We start from the raw sequence: 21,643 nt of genomic DNA on the forward strand, positions 1-21,643 counted from the left end.
TTATTAAATCCTTCAGTTCACTGGCAAGGCCCCTCGCAGACCAGCTCCGGGGACATGTGCGAAAGATCAAGTAGACCCAGGAGGTTAACAAGGCCTTCGAGGAGCTCAAGAACACCTTCTCAACTGCTCCCGTCTTACAACAACTGGACCCAGAGAGACCTTTCATGGTAGAGTTAGACGCCTCCGACATAGAAGTGGGCAAGGTACTTTCACAACACACGGGGGAGGGAGGCGGCCTGTGGCCCGCCGCTTACTTCTCTCGGAAGCTGAGCTCAGCAGAGAGGAACTAAGGGGTTGAGGACTGTGAGCTCCTGGCTATGAAGCTCGCGCTCGAGGAATGGAGGCACTGGCTTGAGGGAGCACGACACCCATTCACAGTGTATACTGACCACAAGAACCTAGAATACCTCCAGACCACCAAGAAACTAAATGCCAGACAGGCCAGGTGGTTAATCTTCTTCTCCCGGTTTCAGTTCAAGGTCACCAACAGGCCAGGAGAGAAGAACCCCCGAGCAGACGTGCTCTCTCGACAATACACAGCAGAAGCACAGTCAGCGAGCTCAGAGCCGTTACTCTCGCCCACCTGCTTTTTGGCGTCCCTAGAGTGGGAACTGGACCAACAAATCAAGGCTGCTAACCCACATCCACAATGTCCCGCCAATCACCTCTATGTCCCCCCCGGCACCTCAAGGAGCACTCATCACATAGGCACACACATCCTTGGGGATGGATCACCCAGGTGCAGCCCACACCGCGCAACTGATAGGAGTGCGTTATTGGTGGCCTGCTATGCCCGAAGACATAGTGAGGTATGTGGCTTCCTGTCCCGAATGCACATGCAGCAAAACGCCCCAGGTAGCTCTCGCAGGGAAACTCCTCCCCTTGCCTACACCCCACCGACCATGGTCCCACCTGGCAGTGGACTTTGTAACCGACTTGCCAGTCTCTGAGGGCAACACCTGAGTATTGTGGATCGGTTCTCAAAAATGGTTCGATTCGTTCCTTTGTCAGCCCTGCCCACCGAGTTAGAGACGGCCGATTTACTGTTTGTGAAGGAAATATTGTTGTGTTTCTTTCTCTATCATTGTAAAGCGTGAGAAAGCTTAGCATAAGATTAGAAGAACAGGACGTTCCCTAGAGAACGTCCTTGAAGAAATACACTCCTTCCAAGGAGTTATCTGGTCTCAGCAGAAGCAAACCCTCCCTCGTTCTCTCGAACGCTACGGCTATTATATAAGGGGAGGGAAATCACCCAAAGGGGAGCGAAGCAAATAGGCACGCTCATTTTTTGAAACTAATAACTCAATAAAATCTTCTTATCCACATCTGACTCCTTGTTTGCTGAATTTCCACCACAGAATTTGGCGTAGTCGGCAGGATCAGCGAGAGGCACCATGCGGAGCAGCGGTGACTAAACTTCGAGGACGCTCCTCAGAGAGAGAACTGAGCTGGAGAAAGAGGGAAACCCACAAGAATACGGGAAAGTACCTAACCAGGGAGTGACGTCCCGCTTGACTCCGGTGGTGTGCTCCGCCTGATCTAACGAACATAAAGTAAGTGGTGAAGTTCAGTAATTCAATCCTAGAAGAAAGTGACGTAGTGATCCGCCTGAGTCTACCCTGGGGTGGGTCTGTAAAATAGCATAGTATATGAGATACTAGGGCTTAAAAATAGGGTCTAGAGGACTCCGGAGTCTGGGACTCCACCAGCCTAAGAGAATAGGCACACTGAGTAGACGTACTAGTGTAAGAAATAGGCCCGGGCCGACAGAACACCCCGCAGGGAAAGGAGTGGACTCAGTATACTAGCACGATTTGCTGGAGTGGAACTAATCCATATCGGGGGTAGATGGTGTGGATAATAAGATAAAAAATAGGAAAATTGTAGAGAGTAGGTAAGTTTCCTTTGTTCGTTTGTTGCCTGAATCCAAAAGTAAAAAAAAAAAAAAAAAAAAAAAGAATGGGTGCGGGCAATAGTAAGGAGTATGAGTTCGGTAAGGACAAGCTCTCCAGTAGCCTATTCTTTCAAATGAGTAAAGATTATGGGGAACATGTAAACAAACATGTCCCGTTTTGGATTAAACATTATGGGTTTAATACCTCAGGGACGCTGAGTGTTGCATACCTGTTAAAATTAATTAAGAGAGTCGAGGTCAAACCTAGAGAAGCTGATAAGAAAGCACGGAAATATTTTGACAAAAACAGTGAGGATATGCTAGAAAAGGCAAAAATGTGGTTAGAAGAAGCTGAGAAAAGGCAGAAGAAACAGGAAGGGCAAAAGAAATGTAATAATGAAGTGTCTCAGTGTGTTTCCTTAGCTGATCCTGACCTCGATGCCGCCCCGCCGAGAGCCCCCCAGCTGATTCAGCAACCACAAGCGCTAGCAAATCCACCTCCTTATCCCCAACCAGGAACTTCATCAACACCAAAGCCGTCTCCATATGACGAATTAAGACGACAACTGGAGGCAATAACCTCACCAGTGGCTCATCGTACCCAAAGCCACACCCCTGCAGAGTCCTCCACAGAGCCTGAGGTAGGCTATGCCCCACAGTTCCCGATGGTGGAAGTGTCAGGACCTGAGGGAGTGATTATGGTCCACCGTCACTGGACTACAGACGACATCATGAAAGTGGCCGACGGCCTGAGCAAGCCAGGTGATATCGGCGGACGACGCTTCGGACAAGAACTGATGGCATTCGTGCAGTCCTGCAGACCAACACAGGTTGAACTGAGACGGTTGTTGATGATTCGACTCGGACCACAGTATAATCGCATCGACAGAAACTGGGGGAATGGAGATGTCCGTCTCCATCTGCCGGAGTGGAATGCACCGCCCCAAGGCCAACCTGACCTAAATGGCCCATACAGAGAGATGATAAGAGGACTCATCGAAAGGGTGGAAACGGCCTATCCTACCACCATCAACACCGACGTGATCGCATCATGCAAACAGAAAGATGACGAACCCATCGCTGACTTTCTCGTCCGTCTGACACGTGTCCACACTGACCATTGTGGCATTGACACACCAGCACAACGAGCAGCAGGACCCGGAGAAGTAGGTGCGTGGGAAGCTCATCTGAGAAACAGCTTCCTAATGAATATGAGAAAAGACATCAGCGATCTCATTAGAAAAAACTGCATAGGCTATAGTAGAGCTCCCCTATCTACTATTGAGGAGCACGCCAAGCATCATGAGACGATCCTGGGAAAGAAAGACGCCAAACGAGAGCGTCAACGAGCAGATACCACGCACCAGGCAATGCTAACGCTAGTCCAGACGGTGGGAGACCAAGGGAAAGGTCGCGGACGAGAAAACAATCGTGGAAGGGGACGTGGCCATGGACGAGGCAGAGGCAGAGGCAAAGGAAGAGGAGGGAAAAACGAGTGGATGGAAAAGCAGGAATGCTACAACTGTGGAAAGCTTGGACATTTTGCCAGAAACTGTCCGGAGGAGGATAACTCATATGACGGGGGCACAGACCTGGATCCCACTATCCACGAATGACGGGCGGTGGAGAGGCAGGACAGCAACGGACCACTGAGTGAAGACGGCAAAAGGGAAGTAACAAATTTAAATTACCAACTATTGCAGCAGATTAGTAAAGGGCCAAGAGGCCTCCCCGAGGTAACTGTGAAAGTAGAGGGAAAAAATGTTAGGTTTTTGGTTGACAGTGGTGCCACCCACTCAGTGTTAAAAGAAGGTTTAATAGAATGTAAAATGAGAACAGGATATGGGATAACAGTAATCGGAGTAGGGGGTCATCCCATTGATGAAAGGATGTCCGAGCCTCTCCAATGTAGTTTAGGAAGCAGCCAATTCAAACACAGCTTTTTGGTGTCAGAAACCTGTCCAATTAATTTGTTAGCTAGAGATTTAATGTGTAAACTCGGGTGCACAATTAGCAGCAACCCAGAGGGGTTATTTGTTATGTGGGAAACACCTACACAGGGAGTCCAGCTAGAGGCAGGAGTCCCTTTGTACGTGTATGAATTGCAGTGCACTGCTGGGGAAGTACTAACACATTTTATGACTGAAGTTACTAACACGCTACCTGGTGAGCTGACAGTTAAACAAAGTGATTCTATTCACTGTACAATGAAGGTCCATGAGGGATCTGATGTTGATTTTGAACAAAAATTTGACTTAGGGGGCAGTGACAGTCTGATTATCACAGCTATAGCGTGGGACTGCGAGTGGGCTGCGGGAGTGGTGCAGCTCTCAGCTAAACAGAAATCTTTATATTCAATCTCACATGCAGCACCTCATGTGTCGCTGGCTAGCGCACATGTTGACCCAGACTGGCAGAGAGTAGGGTTGTGGACAAAACGCATGTTGAGCACAACTGATTGGATAAAAGGACCCCAGTGTAAAGTCATGTACAGCCCAAGCATAGATGTGTGGAAAATGCCAACCCCGTATAGGCTAAATTGTAAAAGGGGGGTTGAGCTTGTAAGTCCTAATATAGTAATTATGGCAGCCTCTGTTACCCTCTCAGAGGAAGAGGAGGAGGAATTGAAAACAGTTCCTGCAGGATTATGGGCACAGGGAAAAAATGATGTGGGCTTAATAAAAGGATGTGAGCCTGTCCACATCACCCCAAAATCTGATTACAGACCACGCCAGCACCAATACCCTCTAAAACTAGAGGCAGTGGAGGGCATCAGGCCTGTGTTCCAATCATTAAAACAAGCAGGAGTTATCGTACCATGCCCAGACTCACCAGTACGTACTCCAATTTTCCCAGTTAAAAAGCCAGGGAGAGATGAATGGAGATTTGTGCAGGATTTGCAGGCTGTCAACACGGCAGTACACCCTAGAGCCCCAGAAGTTCCAAACCCGCACACCATTCTCTCTCAGATCCCACCAGACAGTAAGTGGTTCAGTGTAGTTGATTTGGCCAACGCTTTCTTTAGCGTACCTGTGCACAAGGATAGCCAATTTTGGTTTGCTTTTACCTTTGAAGGAAAGCCATACACATTCACGAGATTGTGTCAGGGGTATTGTGAATCACCAACTATTTACAATGCCGCCTTACATCGAAGCCTAGAGGCTTTAGAACTCCCTGAAGGAACAGCCTTGCTGCAATACGTTGATGATCTTTTGATTTGTGGAAGAACACGAGAAGCGTGTAAACAAGCCACGGTGGCACTGCTACATCATTTAGCAGGGGAAGGCCACAAGGCATCCAAATCCAAATTACAGTTTTGTAAGCAGCAAGTGCATTTTTTAGGACATGACATCACTGAACAAACGCGCATGCTGACTAAAGACCGAGTGAATGCCATTTTGACTATACCAAAGCCCATAACGAAAAAACAACTGTTGTCCTTTTTAGGAATGTGTTCCTATTGTAGGACATTCATACCATCCTATGCAGAACATGAGGGACCACTCAGAGATATAATACCGACCAAAGGGTCAAATTCCTCACAGCCGGAATGGACGCCGGAAGCTGAGGCGGCCTTCACAACACTGAAACAGCTGTTACAAGTCATGCCAGCGTTGGGCATTCCAGACCCAAACAAATCATTTGAACAAACAGTAGACGTTAAAGGGCAATATATGACAAGTGTATTGACACAGAAACATGGGGACAAACAAAGGCCGGTGGCCTACTTCTCAGGAAAATTAGATACAGTCGCAGCAGGCCTACCTTTATGTGTAAGAGCTGTGGCAGCCGCCGAGAAGGCACTAGTGGCTTCCAGAGACATAGTAGGCTACGCCAAGCTTACCCTATATGTGCCTCATGCAGTGTCAAGAATACTGCAAGATCAAAAGGTGGCACATTTGTCCACTCAGCGATGGCTTAGATACCACACTGCCTTACTAGACATGCCAAATGTTACTGTGAAACGATGCACAACTCTAAACCCCTCCACTCTATTGCCTACAGGGGAGGAGGGAGAGCCCCATGACTGCCAACAGGTGTTAGAAATTGCAACATCTCCCAGAATAGATTTAAAGGAGGAACCAATATTTAATGCGGACCTGGAATTGTTTGTGGACGGTTCAGCTAAACGTGACTCTCAAGGCACTAATCGAGCAGCATATGCTGTTGTGTCACACACAGAAGTGGTGAAAGCAGAATCACTCCCATCTAATTACTCAGCGCAGGCAGCTGAACTTGCTGCACTCATACAGGCGTGTAAACTAGCACAAGATAAGACCGTGAACGTCTGGACCGATTCCCGGTACGCGTGGGGAGTGGCACATGACTTTGGGGCTATTTGGAGACATCGTAACTTCCTTACGAGCTCAGGAGCAAAGATAAAGAACCATTGCCTAGTAGCAGAACTGTTGGAAGCAATCCAACTACCAAAGAAAGTGGCCATCATAAAATGTGCAGCACACACAAAAGCAGGGGACCCTGTGTCGAGAGGAAACGCTTATGCAGACAAAGTAGCTCAACTCACAGCCACACAACCAGTCCATACACAAATGGCACAAATAGATAATGGAACCAGGATAACAACCAAAGATATCCAAAAACAAGCTACTCCACAAGATTATGTGAAATGGAAAAAAGGGGGGTGCAAACAAATAGGCGGGATATCGGTACACCCAGAGATAAACAAACCCTGTCTCCCCACGGCTTACATGAAAGGACTAATTGAGATTGCTCATGGGAGGAGTCACATGAGCAAAGGGGGGATAGTGGAAAGTATAACAAAATATTGGTATGCACCAGGAATAAACACACACACCAGTAAATTTTGTTCCCGATGCTTGGTATGTGCACAAAACACACCACACGGGGACAATCATACCAAACACGCACCCGCCGGACACCCGCCGCCTAGTGAGCCATTTCAACATTGGCAAATAGATTTTGTAGAACTAACACCAGCTGAAGGAAAGAGGTACATGCTTGTGTGTGTGTGCATGTTTAGTAAGTGGGTGGAGGCCTTCCCAACGGGAAAACAAGATAGTGAGGCAGTAGCAAAAGCGCTATTGAGAGAAATTATTCCCCGGTGGGGGTTACCACAACGAGTGTCCAGTGACAATGGGACACCCTTCGTACACGAAGGACTAAAAGCTTTGACTAAATACCTAGGGGTAGATATGAGAAAACACTGCAGTTACCACCCTGCTAGTGCAGGGGCAGTAGAACGGACAAACGGCACCATTAAAGGAGGTCTAGCTAAACGCAGGAAAACGCAGGAAACAGGCATGAATTGGGTAAAATGCCTTCCCCTCGTCCTGTGGCAATGTCGAACCAGACCACAGGCACGAACAGGGTTATCAGCTTTTGAAATAGTGTTTGGACGGCCTCCCAACACGGGGGTGGGTCCGCCCGACTGGGATACTAACCTGATCAATGAATCACTTTTGCAGTATTGTGTGTCTCTGCACAAATCTCTCTCCCATGTGTCTAAGCAGGTGAAGGCAGTTCTTCCCGAGGTGACGGATACTCCACTCCACACCCACCAACCAGGTGACTGGGTGCTGATAAAGGACTTCAGAAGGAAGCGGTGGAACCAGCCCAGGTGGAGAGGACCATTCCAAGTGCTGCTGACGACTAACACCGCCGTCAAAACCGACGGACGAGCAACGTGGATACACCACACTCATTGTAAGAAGGTGCCAGAACGACCTGAGGACTCATGATGAATTCTCTGTTTGTTACTATCCTACTCACTACTCTTGCCCCGATCGCGGGACGACAACTCCTGCCAGAGGAAAGATGCAAAGGCAATATCGCTTGTGCAATGGCATTGGTGACGGCAACCACTGCCAAGCCAAACCAGTCTTGCCTAGTGTGTCACCCCTTTCAGGTGCCATGGACGCCCATACCCATCACCCACGACATGGCAACCCAGATGACCAATAAGACTACATGTGAACTAAATAGGCTAACAGGACAGCTCAATAATTTATCTAGAGAAATCATAAGCTCGATGAAAATACCCGGCTGGGCGGGTAATGGGAGGGCAGAAGTGGCACATCGAAATAATGACTGCGAGACTACGACAAAGATGCATTTAGCCGATATGACTTTTGATACAACTAATATTCAAGGGGACTGGTGCTTGTGTTCAAAAGGGGGGGAACCCACTGACCCTTATCTAGGACATACCGAGTGTAAGGTGAATTATATAGCATTAGATAAGGATGGGCACAACTGTACCATTCAGGGAAGAAATGAATTAAGGAATGCCACAAAAACCTTTAGTGGGAGATGCAACAGTATAGTCAACCCTATTACACAGGGGGCAATGATGTGGGCATGTGCGGCAAAAACCTACTCCGCCCTCCCCATTACCAAGGCCAGTAATTGGAAGAAAACTGGAAAGAACTATGAGTTCCAGTGGTCAGGATGTTGCACACCAGTACTCCTAACCCCGCCAGTGTCTATTTTCAAACTACGTGGGGCACATGCACACACCATACATAAACGAGGCACTGGCAAGCAGCACCCCGCTAAATACAATGGCTATACCCTGGCCGACCCATGGACCACCCCTGCATCGGCAATAGGTTGGTCTATATTTCTGGGAGGAGGCACCACTGCAGCCTTGAATAAGATTAACGGTTTAGCGTGGCAAGTCCTAACTCTGGCCAATAGGACTGAGACGATTTTTACACTCCTAAACCAAGAATTGCACCAGATTCGCCAAGTAGTCCTGCAGAATAGAATGGCCTTAGATTTGCTCCTAGCCGAGGAAGGTGGGGTGTGTAAGAAGATAAATGTATCATGTTGTTTTCACATCCCAGATTATTATGATAATATAACAGACCTGATTACACATATGAAACAGGACATCCAGGAGCCGTCCCCAGCAGACAATTCATGGTTCTCATGGTTCACCTCGGCCCTGGGCCCGTGGGGACACTGGACAGTGACGGTGCTTTTTCCTGTGCTCATTGTCGTATTGATGGTTATGTGTTTCCTGCCATGTATTATGAATTGTTGTGTCACCTGGGTGACCAATCTTACTCGTGTACAGTATCAACTGTTGCAAGAACTGCCAAAGGGGGTGGATGAGGATTCTGAGGAATTTAATGACCTCCAGGCACTATTCATTGAAAATTGAAGTCTAGATGATGTTGATGATTGACAAAGAATCAAAGGGGGGAAGTGTGAAGGAAATATTGTTGTGTTTCTTTCTCTATCATTGTAAAGCGTGAGAAAGCTTAGCATAAGATTAGAAGAACAGGACGTTCCCTAGAGAACGTCCTTGAAGAAATACACTCCTTCCAAGGAGTTATCTGGTCTCAGCAGAAGCAAACCCTCCCTCGTTCTCTCGAACGCTACGGCTATTATATAAGGGGAGGGAAATCACCCAAAGGGGAGCGAAGCAAATAGGCACGCTCATTTTTTGAAACTAATAACTCAATAAAATCTTCTTATCCACATCTGACTCCTTGTTTGCTGAATTTCCACCACATGTTCCACCAGGTTTTCAGACAATTTGGTCTACCCAAGGACATCGTTTTGGACCGAGGTCCCCAGTTTACATCACAGTTTTGGAAGGAATTGCTGGGCAAGCCTAACATCATGGTTAGCCTAATGTCTGGTTACCACCCTCAGGCCAATGGGCAGGTGGAACGAGTTAACCAGGAGCTGGGTAAGTTCTTGCGCCTCTATTGTAACCACCACCCAAAGACATGGAGTACGTATCTCCCATGGGCAGAGTATGCACAGAACTGGATGCGACACACGGGAACTGGTCTCACCTCCTTTGAGTGTGTTCTAGGTTACCAACTGCCTGTCTACCCCTGGAACATCCCTACATCATACCAGCCGTCGGTGGATAGATGGTGCTGGAAGAGTGAACAGACCTGGGAGGAGACACATCAGAATCTAGGTAGGGTGATCGCTGCCTACAAGAGGAAGACCGACGGAAAAAGAGGAGAGACCCCCAAGTACGAGATTGGGCAGAAGGTGTGGGTCTCTACCAGGGATGGCCGTGCGAACACCACAGGCAAGCTCGAGGAGAGCTATGAGGGACCTTATTCCATTACTGGCTGGATTAATGAGATAACCTACAGAGTGGGCCTGGCGGGGAGTAGTTGGGCTTCCTGGGCCTTCCACGTTTCCTCACTGAAGCCTGTGAAGGAGGGTCCCCTAGCGGAGGAGGGGGATTCCTCGAAGGACCAGTGTACAGGGTGCATGCTCTGTTGGACTTCGTAGGAGGGGGAGGGGCCTCCAGTATCTGCTGGATTGGGAGGGATATGGCCCCGAAGAGTGCTGTTGGGTCCCGGCATCCTCATTGCCTCGTTCCATAGGCTGCACCCACTGTTGGCGGGGGCAGCTGTGGGCTAGGGGCCAGTAGGGGCCTTTTGGGGGGGGTTCTGTCGCGGTTGACTGGTCCCCAAAAGGGGGGGACACGCCCCTACCAGACCAGGACTGTATTACTCACCTTCCCCGCTTACAATCACCTGTCTTCTGACAGGAGACACCTGCGTCTCATTAACCATTACACGTATTTATACACCCACAGGTTCGGAGGGACAGCACTGCACATTAGCGGTCAAGACCGTACAAGTCTACTGCAGAGACGCTACCCCGTTCTTGGATAGCCAATAGACTCCTCATCGCTGCTTTTTGAAAGATTAATAATAAAGAACCTGTTGATGGAACTTCGCCTCTCGCTTCTTCTCTGTTGCCTAAGTCACAATACTACTATTGGCAGCTACTTTCCCCATAGTTCTTTAATGGTAAGAAAACGCATGTTATATGAACACAAAGGAATAATCCTTTAGTAACTTTGACACTATTTCTCAAACACAGTACAACATGCAAGAGCATGCAGACCTATATCTCTGTGTTTTCTCTTTTCCAAGTTAAAGGTGTCCTATGGCACTGGTTCAACTGTTCAGCTCTCGGGGGGAGGGAGATTTTTTAGTTTTTTTCTTTTCTTTGTCCGTGTTTCTGACACACCCATATATTAGCCATAGGAGCGGCTATGATTCCGCTACCTGTTTGTTCATGCTGGGTTGGTTAGGACGGGGCAGGAGCTAAAACAGTTGCAAGAGAGGTAAGAGGCAGGTGCCACCCCCCTATACTTTATTTGTATAGGGGTATAGAAAAATAATTGAGTAGCTGACATTTCATTTGTTTAAAGGTAATAGGCAGATGGAAATTTGTTTTCTTTTCTTTCTTCTTATTGATTGAATACTGCAAGACATTTTAAATATGTGTCTGTGATTTACTCGTGGTTCCTACTTCACTCTTGGCTCTTCTAAAAACTTGTTTTTGACTCTGGTTGCTCTCTAGACAATGCAGTGTTGTAACAACAATTCTAAAGACAATTCTAATGCAGATGACTAGTGCTGAATAGTTTAGGAAGGATATCTTTGTAGAATATTGTTACCCAAACGTTTGGGTCCTTTGCACATTCCATATACTGTATGACTCCTTTAATGCTCTAATCATATATGCATTATCTGTTTTTCTAATACTAGAATTTTAAATAGGAAAAAGCTATGTAACATATATATTTTTAGCACAACAGTAAACCAGATACTGATGTTGCATCACAGTACAATGTCTTGGGAGCATGAACAGATAGTATAAGCATAACATGTCAAAATTAAACCAAAGATAACAAATCTTGCACGTTTTGACACATCAAACCAGAGCTTTTAAGTTTCTCATTTCTCTCACAGACAGAGAGCCTGTATAACATGCTGAACAAAAAAGAGAAAGTAACAGCTATGGTATAAATGTTAATACAATTAACTACAAAATGGAAATAAAGACAACAATTACTGAAATAATAAACAAAAGGAAATTAATCTAACTGTGATTCTGCTGACACTGTTTAAAACTTCACAGAGGTAACAGAACAAGCCAGACTGATGGAGGTGCAGTCTGTAGCCTTGCCCTTGCCCAGTCTCAACATGCTGCTGTATATAAGCACACCACATTTAGCTTGCCAGCAGTTCATTTCCCCACACTTACTTTAACATCATGCACACAAGACTGTTCTTTCTTTGTCTGACTGGAGCTTTGCTGATGATTTTGGTCTGTGGTAAGTTTCATATCCTCTTTCAATCTCAGTTTTAAGGTTTCTGCTTAAAACCTTTCACACTTCTCCTTGTTAATTCAGAGACGGGTTGATGTGACAGTAAAAAATGTAACTATTTATGTTGAAGTTGTTTTCAAAAACATTCAAGAATAACTGTCTTAGGCAATCATGGGAAAATCATTCATTAAAACAGTTGAATAAAAACACTTTTAACTAAATCATGCATCTGCTATAAAGAATGAAATTTGTTCCTATTCATGTTGAGCTTTACTGTTTTCAAAACTGACAAACGCTAATGTAAACTTACATGGTAGTTCATATAATAGCAGAGGAAAGCCCTTGTAGCCAATAAACCAAAAGTGTTTAAATAAAACTAATTTAAGAGATCATTTTATTCTAATTGAATTCTTTTAATTTGATTTAGCAAAATCCAACATTACATATTCATGCTGACACTCAAATGCTCAACAATAATATACGCTTTTAAAAATTTATATTAACATGTAAATACAAAACCCCCAAACATCTCTAATATGATTAGTAACTTAAGTGTATAAAAGATTAGAGAGACCAGGTTATTGACATAGTTTAGAAAAATTAAGATTTGGAGTCTTTGTCCCCCCTCAAAGAAGTTCTGTGCCCCCCCCCCCCCCCCCTTTTTTTTTTTTTTTTTTGGTTCAGTAGGAAGTTCAGAGTTTCACAACTTGTACCAACTTAAAGAGGGGGTCAAACTTTCCAGATATATGTTGGGGGATAGGACATGCCATGTTCATTCAGTAGCCTTTGTTTTCATAATGGGGGACAAGAATTTCTATAAGACATACAGGAATACAGAAGCACATAGGATCTACCATGAATCAATTAAACAAAGAAAGTCATACATTTTCTAACAAATTTCTAAATCCTGGTCTTAGAATGAAGTTTGTAAAACAAACTCTGGGATGGGCAGAGCAATATGATAATCAACTTACTGATTTTTAGACGTTACATACTACTGACTTTAATATATTGTCCTATTGGTTTATATAGGGTTTTGAGTAAACGCAACTAGGAATTAATCATTAAAATCTGTTTACAATAAGCATGAGGTAAGCAACATACAAATGAAGTGGTGAATAATGCAAATTAATAGGGCACAGGTTATGAATAAACAAACAATAGACACCTATAAACTAATAGTAGCAAAGGTATATTTATATTAAAATAAGCACACATTACTGGCTGATTATCAATTGACATCATGACATCAACATTTGACATAGAAGGTTAAATGGCAAGTTGTTACTTTGTGAGTCTATGGGAAAGAGAAACTTGTATAACTTTGAACACATTTCTGTAGGATGAGAAATGTTGGTTGTCCTGTTAAGGGTCTGAATCTGATGGAATTTATGGTCATAGTTCCTTGAAGTATAACCAGGCTAATAAGAGCTTCTCACATTCCAATCTGTGGCTTTTATGACACCTGTGTAGAGGGAAAAGGGTCAGAAAGCTGGGCCAATGTGAAAACCTAGGCTGTTGGCTATGGGTTTGTTGCTCAGCATCAAGGTTCCAGAGGCGTCCTGGGTTCTTTATGTGGCCCGGAGGTGAGAGAAAGCCCACCCTGAGCAGGTCAAAGATTCATCAGGGGAATAATTTGTAGTCTATCTTCAGTGCAACTAATAGACAGGAAATTAGCCTGATATGTAGCAACACTGATATGTGCATTTGTTGTTATTATACTATTATTATGGAAAATGTAATACACATTCATTGTTCTCTTTTTTGATAGACTTAAATGTATACAAAAAAAAAAAAAAATTAAAGATCTTTAGTGACTCACTCATGTCTTGAATGAAACTCAAATTCAAACAAAAATGCCAAAGACTGCAAGTTCTCTATGTTGTGTGGTCTGAGCAGGAAAGCACACTATTTATGTAGAGGCATGTTTATGATTGTGTCGACTGCCCTAAGGTTTTGTGTATTATTAGGGGTCCAAGCACTGAAGGTGCAGGAACCCTATTATAATTGTTCTGATTTTTCTTCTTCTTTTTTTTGCCTTAAATTGCATTGGGCAGACCAAACTGTAAGTACTACAAACATGAAACATGGTCAATAAGTAGTAGTCCCTCCCGTTACTCTGGTGCATGATGCCAGCCTAATCTGACTATAAGTGGCACTACAGCACAACCAAATGCATTCCAGTCCATTACTCCTACACTGTGCTACAGAGAATTTCTTTCCCAGTGATTATTAATCTTCCAGTTTACAAAAAACAAAACAAAAAAACTCCCTCAATCACACGAAAAATCACACAAATTCTTAAGCATGAACTAGTCATAGGTTTTTCAAACCTACACAAATCTGGTATCCAGGCATTCAAGTTGTAAAGTTTAATAATTATCCAAAAAAATATGGAGATTTCCACATTATGTAGTTTCCAGATGATGATCAAAAACAGGGCTGGAGCTTCCACTGCAAAATCTGAACATATACAGCTCCATCTCATGAACATTTGGATGGAACAGGCATGTATCTGTCATTCCTAAATCCCCCAGTCAGCTAGTCTTAAAGTTAAACATTCAAATATAAAATGAAGATGCAGACTTCAGAATTAGTTAAAGAGAATAGCTGGTGCCGTCATTTATTGCCACCATTACATCCAAACATGTCAGACATGTGAGGTGGTGCTCAAACATGTGCTCGAACCCCGACATTGCTACTCACAGCTATATTTAATCCTATTATAAATGAGATAAATTATAAATTTTTTCACTTTCACTTTCTTAAATTCTTGTGCCTTGACTCATTTTTTAAAAAATCGACCTTACAACTTGAAAAAAACTAAAAATTGCAGTGTAGAATACAATGCTACCATAAATGTTTTTTCGAACAGATGTTATATATCACCTGTGATGACAAAGTGCTTATATATTTGTTTTAACAATATAGCGATTTGGTATGCTGGTGTCCCTACCACTTGGGACAAAGTTCTTTAAAGATAAAAACAGATCTGTGAATATATAGAACTGCTACAAGACATTCTGAGTGTATTGCACTTTTATTTTTCACCAGGTGACACAAGTGTATATGAAAGCGATAAAGACTCAACAGCTCTCTATTATGATGACTCTACTGTGATGCCAACTACTGATTATTTGGATTATACATTTGAATACGAAGTGATAAGTATGTTAAATCCTTTAAAGACTTTTAAAATCCTGCTAATACATTTAGTCGTACGTATTTTCCATCTAACACAACTGTACTGATTTTCATTTCAGGTCATTTAAACAGTATAGATTATAGTATGTATGAAGTTCTCAACCGAGATGGAGGAAAGAATTCTCAACAAATGACAAATGGTACAAATAAGGTACTTGAGGCATTTACTGTCTATAGACAAAGTCATGCATGCTCTTTAATTCTATATAAAAGTACACTGAACCCGATTGAATGATGTTAGAAGAAACATAAAACTTGAACATTATATCATTTCTGATATACGACCAATCAAATCCCAATTTCAAACTAGGTTTAAACAATGTTGACTTAATCAAATACATTAAGGAGCAGATGTTTTAAATAGGCTCATGGGGATAAGCCCTCCCTGTCTTTCAACTAATAAAAACATTCGAATAATCTTTACTTTTTTTTTTTGTCATCCACATCATATTATTTGCCTTCAAGCAGATTATTATGGACGTCAGTGGAACAATAGCACCACCTACAGTCATAAGAAAAATAAAAATTGGCTAAAATGGTCTGATTAGATCTAGCCCCAAGCTGTATATTTAAACAGCCTATCTACAAGTGTATTTTGAGCATTATACAGTTAACTGCCCCCTTGATTAGATATCCATTTAGGCAGTTTGTTTTTTAGCCTACAATATCCAGCTCCACCTTCCCACTGTCTGCATTCAGTACTATTTGAAGCAGATAGAATATATAAATATATAGATATGGTGTATCAGAAAGCTGATCCTTGCCTGCAAGCAGGCTCTTCCTTCTTTGGTTCCATGGTGTAATGGTGATTATGGTGGACTTTAAATCTACTGATCTGAGTTAGAATCTTGGTGTAACCTGACTGATCCTTGCTGTCCTTGCCTGCAAGCAGGCTTCCCCTTCTGGGCAGTGGTAGCCCAACGGGTAGGACATTGGGTTCTCAATTGGAAGGAATCTTATTTTATAAAAAGCAACACACTGACTGTAAAAATGTAGAAGTTAAAGAAAATCATGGATGATCATAGCAGTGAGAACCTTCATAACATATAGCCATGGTTGTTTATAGTCATTTTTTGTTTATTTAAGTGTATCCTAGTCTGTTCACTCACAGGAAGAACTGCAAACTATTAGCTAGCTAGGTTCTATTGGTTAGTGAAAAGCCTGCTTGTTTATATTTTTCTTTGATTGTCAATTTCCTTTATACTGACTCTTGCTGGAGACATCCCTTCTTTAAAAAAAAAAAAGGTGTGGCCACGACTTATTAATGTGCGGGAACAAGATCCTAGCGTGTAGAAATGAGTTAGTAAGATGTGGGAACGAGATAATGAATGCAAAAGAATGACTTCATGGAACCAAGATCATCAAGAGATCATCATTAGATCATTAAGGCCTTGTGAACACATGCAGCAACAGCTAGGTTTCTGTGGAAAATGGAGAGTGATTTCTTTCTATTTTACTATTTATTTTTAGTATGAATTATATTATGTCAATTATATATATATATATATATATATATATATATATATATATATATATATATATATATATATATATATATATATATATATATATGAATAAGTATAAGAAGAGGCCCATTTGTCCCCAGTCTGGCCCCTTGCCCCTATGTTGCTGCATACATTGATACACCAATAAAGGGTGTATCAGAACTTTCAGTTGGCAAATACATATAACAAATACACATTTTCTTGATTGCCAGGCCTCAACAACAGTCTATAGATCCACTGCTATACTAGTGGGGCTAATGGTGCAGCAGTTCTGCCTACAAACATAACCAGGAGTTCACACACAGACTGTACAAAGGTGGGTCAGACCATCACAACAGCAACACGGTATGTAAGATGTTACAGTAGGTATGCAATAGAAGAGAGCCAGAAGCCCCATTCCTGTAGTAACACATCCTGATATTTGTTGCTGTGCCAATACATTTGAGCCACAGCAAGACACTTTTCCAGAAAGCCAAGCAAAATTACATTTATGTTATCTTCAGAGGGTACATTTTTCCTTCAGCCAATCATGCCTTTTATACATTCTGAATAGAGCAAATAAAGTCAAAGGCTAACATACATCAGCTCTAACCAGACAGTGAAAGGATCAACCTAAGAAACCTAAGACATGTCAGATACACAAGATAAAGATGACTATTTTTAGTTGTAGTCTTAGTTGTACCTCATACACATTTCATTTCAACAGGTCATTTGTTTCAAGGATGCTGTAGGTCCAGACAAGAAGAATGATGATTTCAGACAATTCTGCAATTATGTTAATGAATTGTAAAATAAATGATTGTATGTTAATCTTTCTAATCTACACAAACTGCCATTTTGTTATAAACATTGCGAGGCCTACATGTGACAGTAAAAACTAAAAGTTGTAATCTTATTTAAAGGATTGTTATAAATATTTTCAACATTTCTATAGAGGAAGACAAATCTTATCCTTACAACATTAAATCACCTTCTTCCTCGTCACCATTTATTTGATAGCAATGGGAGCATTTGCATAGTGTTTGTATAAAATAATTCCTGCATGTATAGAATGATTTATATCTTTAATTAATTTACAATGATTAGAATTACTATAGCTGTTACAGCCCATGACAATAGCTATGAGTGGATATTGATTATTTGATATTGTTCCCTCTGGGAATTTTTTTTCTTGGACTCAGCCGAGCAGTAATAATAATAATATACCAAGATACAAACATTTCAATAATGCTTATACATACACAGATACACTGCCTGGCCAAAAAAAAGGTAATACATTGCTTTATGCTTGAGAAAATGTTTTGCAGTAGAATTAAAAATATAGGAGACAATTTATATATGAAAAAGTAGATGTTTAAATTATAACATTCATTCCATGGGGTTGTAAAGTGTAGATCAGTTTGTTTGTTTTTTTAGCTGTTTTTCTAATTTCATTGCTGCCATAGCAACAATTGGCAGTGCAAACAGATATATCATTAATGGAATGTCCATCAGCATAAAAATACCTTGCTCCTGGAAATGACTACATCTGACTACATCTCTTGCATGTTATACAGTAGACAACTCCAATAATAATACATTAGGAGGGATGGGTGATGACAACTGATCCTTTTGTGCCAGTTAAAGTGTCAGTACAAGATCTTAGGGAAAATTTAATGCTACTCTGGATAGAAATAAATGTTGTGACATTGCAGAAGCTTGTGGAAACGATGCCACAGCGAATGCGTGCCGTAATCAAAGCTAAAGGTGGTCCAATTAAATATTAGTGTACGACCAGGCAGTGTATAATCACACATACAAAACCAAGAATAAAACCAAACAAACTAACAACAAAGACCATTAAAATTATATTGTATAGCCTACCAACATAACCCATTCCAGGTATCATATTACAAAAAGCCAATATTACACAAAGTCCACCATGTGGCACTGTCCCTTACAGTATTGCAGTTCTCTGGGCCTGATTATTTAAAATCTTAACTGACACTGGTACAAATAAATGTAATCTCTTTATTTATCTCATAACTGATCAAGCTGTCTATAACTGACTGATAAAACAGAAACAGAAAGGTTTATACACTATGTTGTACATAACTTCTGCTGTAACCTGGAATACAGACTACCAACATGGGTTTTCCAGGTAAATGTATTATCAATATGGACATTTAAGTATTTGTAAAAACATACCTGATCAATAGGAGTGTCATGGATAATAACTGGACCATAATCACCCAAGGCCCTGTAATCTAATCTCTCTCTCTCTCTCTCTCTCTCTCTCTCTCTCTCTCTCTCTCTTCTGTGTTTTAATAAAAAACAATTTGCACAGAGTGATGAGCATTACATTAATGGACAAAGTGTTCTATTTCACAGTAATAATCTAATGTGTCAAAATCTTTGTACAATAGGCTTAAAATATAATATAATGTAATTGGATGGGTGTTTGCTCCCACATTCATTTTTCTGTACAAAGTATAAGATGGGTGGACACACACAACCCTGGGGAATCACTGTGCTGTTAGATTGATGGTCAGAACGTGTGTTGTTAATTTTTACAAGCTGGATGTGATTAGTCAAAAAGAAAAATACCATTTAATAATAAAAGGGCTGACACTCATCTATTTCACTTTCTGCATTAATAAATGTATCTCAAAGGTATTAAAAGCTGTGCTAAAATAGTTCAAAACCAAATGTGTGTAAACTTTAGTGTCATTTAGGTGCTTCAGAATAAAATGAATTATGGTATTAATTGCATCATTTTTGCCTCATTCCTCTCATTAAGTGACCTGCAACAGATCTAACCATAACTTTACCTCAACTTTGTGGATGGACACCAAGTCTTTTTGAAAACACTTAATTACATCAGTTAAAGCTACAGATATAAATTATTATTGTCAATGGGACAATATTTCTTTGGAACTGGAGTAGTAATGGTTCTTTTCTAAAGGTTTGGAACAGTCTCCATTTATTTTATGACGGTTGGAAAACAGGGCACCAATCAACCTCTACACAGTTATTTTCTACAAAAGCAGAGATCCCATAAGGACCTGTGGACCTTTTGGTACACGCAGAATGGGAAAGTCACTGAATCTTGTGCGGATCCACCAGCCTTGTCTCACAGTCACCTAACATGGTTTCCAGCATACTGTTACATTCATGAATGAAATTTCATTCATGAGTTTCAAACCTAAGATAAAAATCATTCAATTCCTTCTTGAATATGACTGTCCAGGGCACAGTCCCCAGAAGGTGACTGCTAACTGATTTAATTTAGTACATTCACTAATTCAGAACTAATGTGTCTGACAATGTAGTCAAAAGAGCAAACATTTTGTCAGGAAGACTACTCAACAAACAATGGAATTACTGTAAATCCATAAAAGGTAAAAATGAATATAAAAAAATAGTACACCAGTACAAATGTACTAAAGAAACTGTTCATATTATATCTTGCTTGTCAAGTATTTGACTAGTGATATTTCTTCCCCAATAACTGATATGTTGACCATTAGCATCAATGATATAAAAAAGTATGAGCTATTGAACCATTTTTATACTCTTTATAATATTGGTATGTTTGTGTTCACAGTGCACACTCTACACTCTGAACACTCAGTTCTGTAGAGGGAGGATTGCAACACCTTTCCCAAAAAGGGAAACTCTTTACCTGGCAATTTCTCATTATTACCCCCCCCCTGAAATTCATTAGTATAGCATTTACAGGCTTCTCTAATTTATAGCCATGTTTAGTTTTGATTGATGTCCTGAATAGATGGGTAGTGAACTCTTAACTAAGGACTTAGTAAATGTTATATTGGCACAGTTTATATTACTCCACAAAGCATAACAAAAGCCAGTGTACCTGAACTTCTCGTTTATCAAATTCGTTCCATACATTCTCAATGTCTGTCACCCCAACTCTCCAACTTTAATTTGTCTAATTTTTAAGGAGATAAAGGTGCAGACTTACTGCTCAGATTTAGGATATTTCTTTATTATTTCTTTATTTTCTTCTCCACAATAAACCTCCCTTCATAGAACTTAACCTTCTGTCTTTTTGAAAACAGTTTGGCTCTATAGAAAAAACCCAAAAGGTCCATCAGAACACTAAAAGACTATGTTTAGCAGCATTCCCAAAGTAGCTCCGTTGAGCTTTGCACCAGTTACAACATCTTCAGAAACTCATACAAATAAAGTGTTAATCTGCAAAGGAGCACGATCAAGCACAAATGGACCAATGTTGCAGGTTTCCTGCATCCCAGGTAGCTTGAGCGCTGGAGCACCGGGAAACAAGGATGTATGCAAACGTTCCTGTTTTCAGAGAATCTAAAAAGCAATGCCTCTAAAAAGATTACACTGCAAATGACTAATTTAACACCGTTCTTTAAGATGTTTATTCACCACATACATGCAGAGGCCACAATTAAGAACCGCAATTCCCTGTTATTGACACAATATTGCCTAATATGCTCACACGCAATCTGCAGAATATTCAATAAGGCAGTGTTTGTTCTTTTGTTCATCGTTTTCATAAATCAGGCTGCTGATCTGTATTTTGAGTGCCCCATTAGTGTGATCTGTTAGCGTGTTGTGAAATCATTAGTAACTGGTACAGGTTTTAATGAATCACGAGGCCATCTGCCACACATAAAATAAGATTTAAATATAAATATGCATCAATTATATGCATAAGGCAATGTTAATGTATCGTTTCGTATAATTTTTAGTATTGTAAAAGGGCGGACAAGTGGAATTGTTTTGTGATCGTTATTTGCAATAAAACATCCGTCACGAATATTAAGTAGGTTATATTTTATTTTATATGTTATCACCAAGGGATTTGGTTTATTAATACACAGTACCACTCTACCGATCACTTTTATTGACATCTAACATTTAGTCCCGCCCACCGGCACCACCACCTGCACACCACACTGAAGCAAGCAGCACACTGAAAGA

At 41.6% G+C, this 21,643-nt stretch overlaps 1 long non-coding RNA gene across 1 annotated transcript; it reads left to right on the forward strand.

Annotated features, from left to right (window-relative positions):
• Nucleotides 1–11,900: 11,900 nt before the first annotated feature.
• On the forward strand, nt 11,901–17,582 carry LOC113572991 (uncharacterized). The gene is made up of 5 exons (XR_004776612.2): nt 11,901–11,984; nt 15,033–15,146; nt 15,242–15,333; nt 16,900–17,003; nt 17,394–17,582. It is a non-coding gene; the product is annotated as an uncharacterized LOC113572991 (long non-coding RNA).
• Nucleotides 17,583–21,643: the final 4,061 nt, after the last annotated feature.

Source organism: Electrophorus electricus, chromosome 14 (assembly GCF_041902795.1).
Source record: "Electrophorus electricus isolate QZ-2024a chromosome 14, ASM4190279v1, whole genome shotgun sequence".
NCBI classification, from domain to species: Eukaryota; Metazoa; Chordata; class Actinopteri; order Gymnotiformes; family Gymnotidae; genus Electrophorus; species Electrophorus electricus.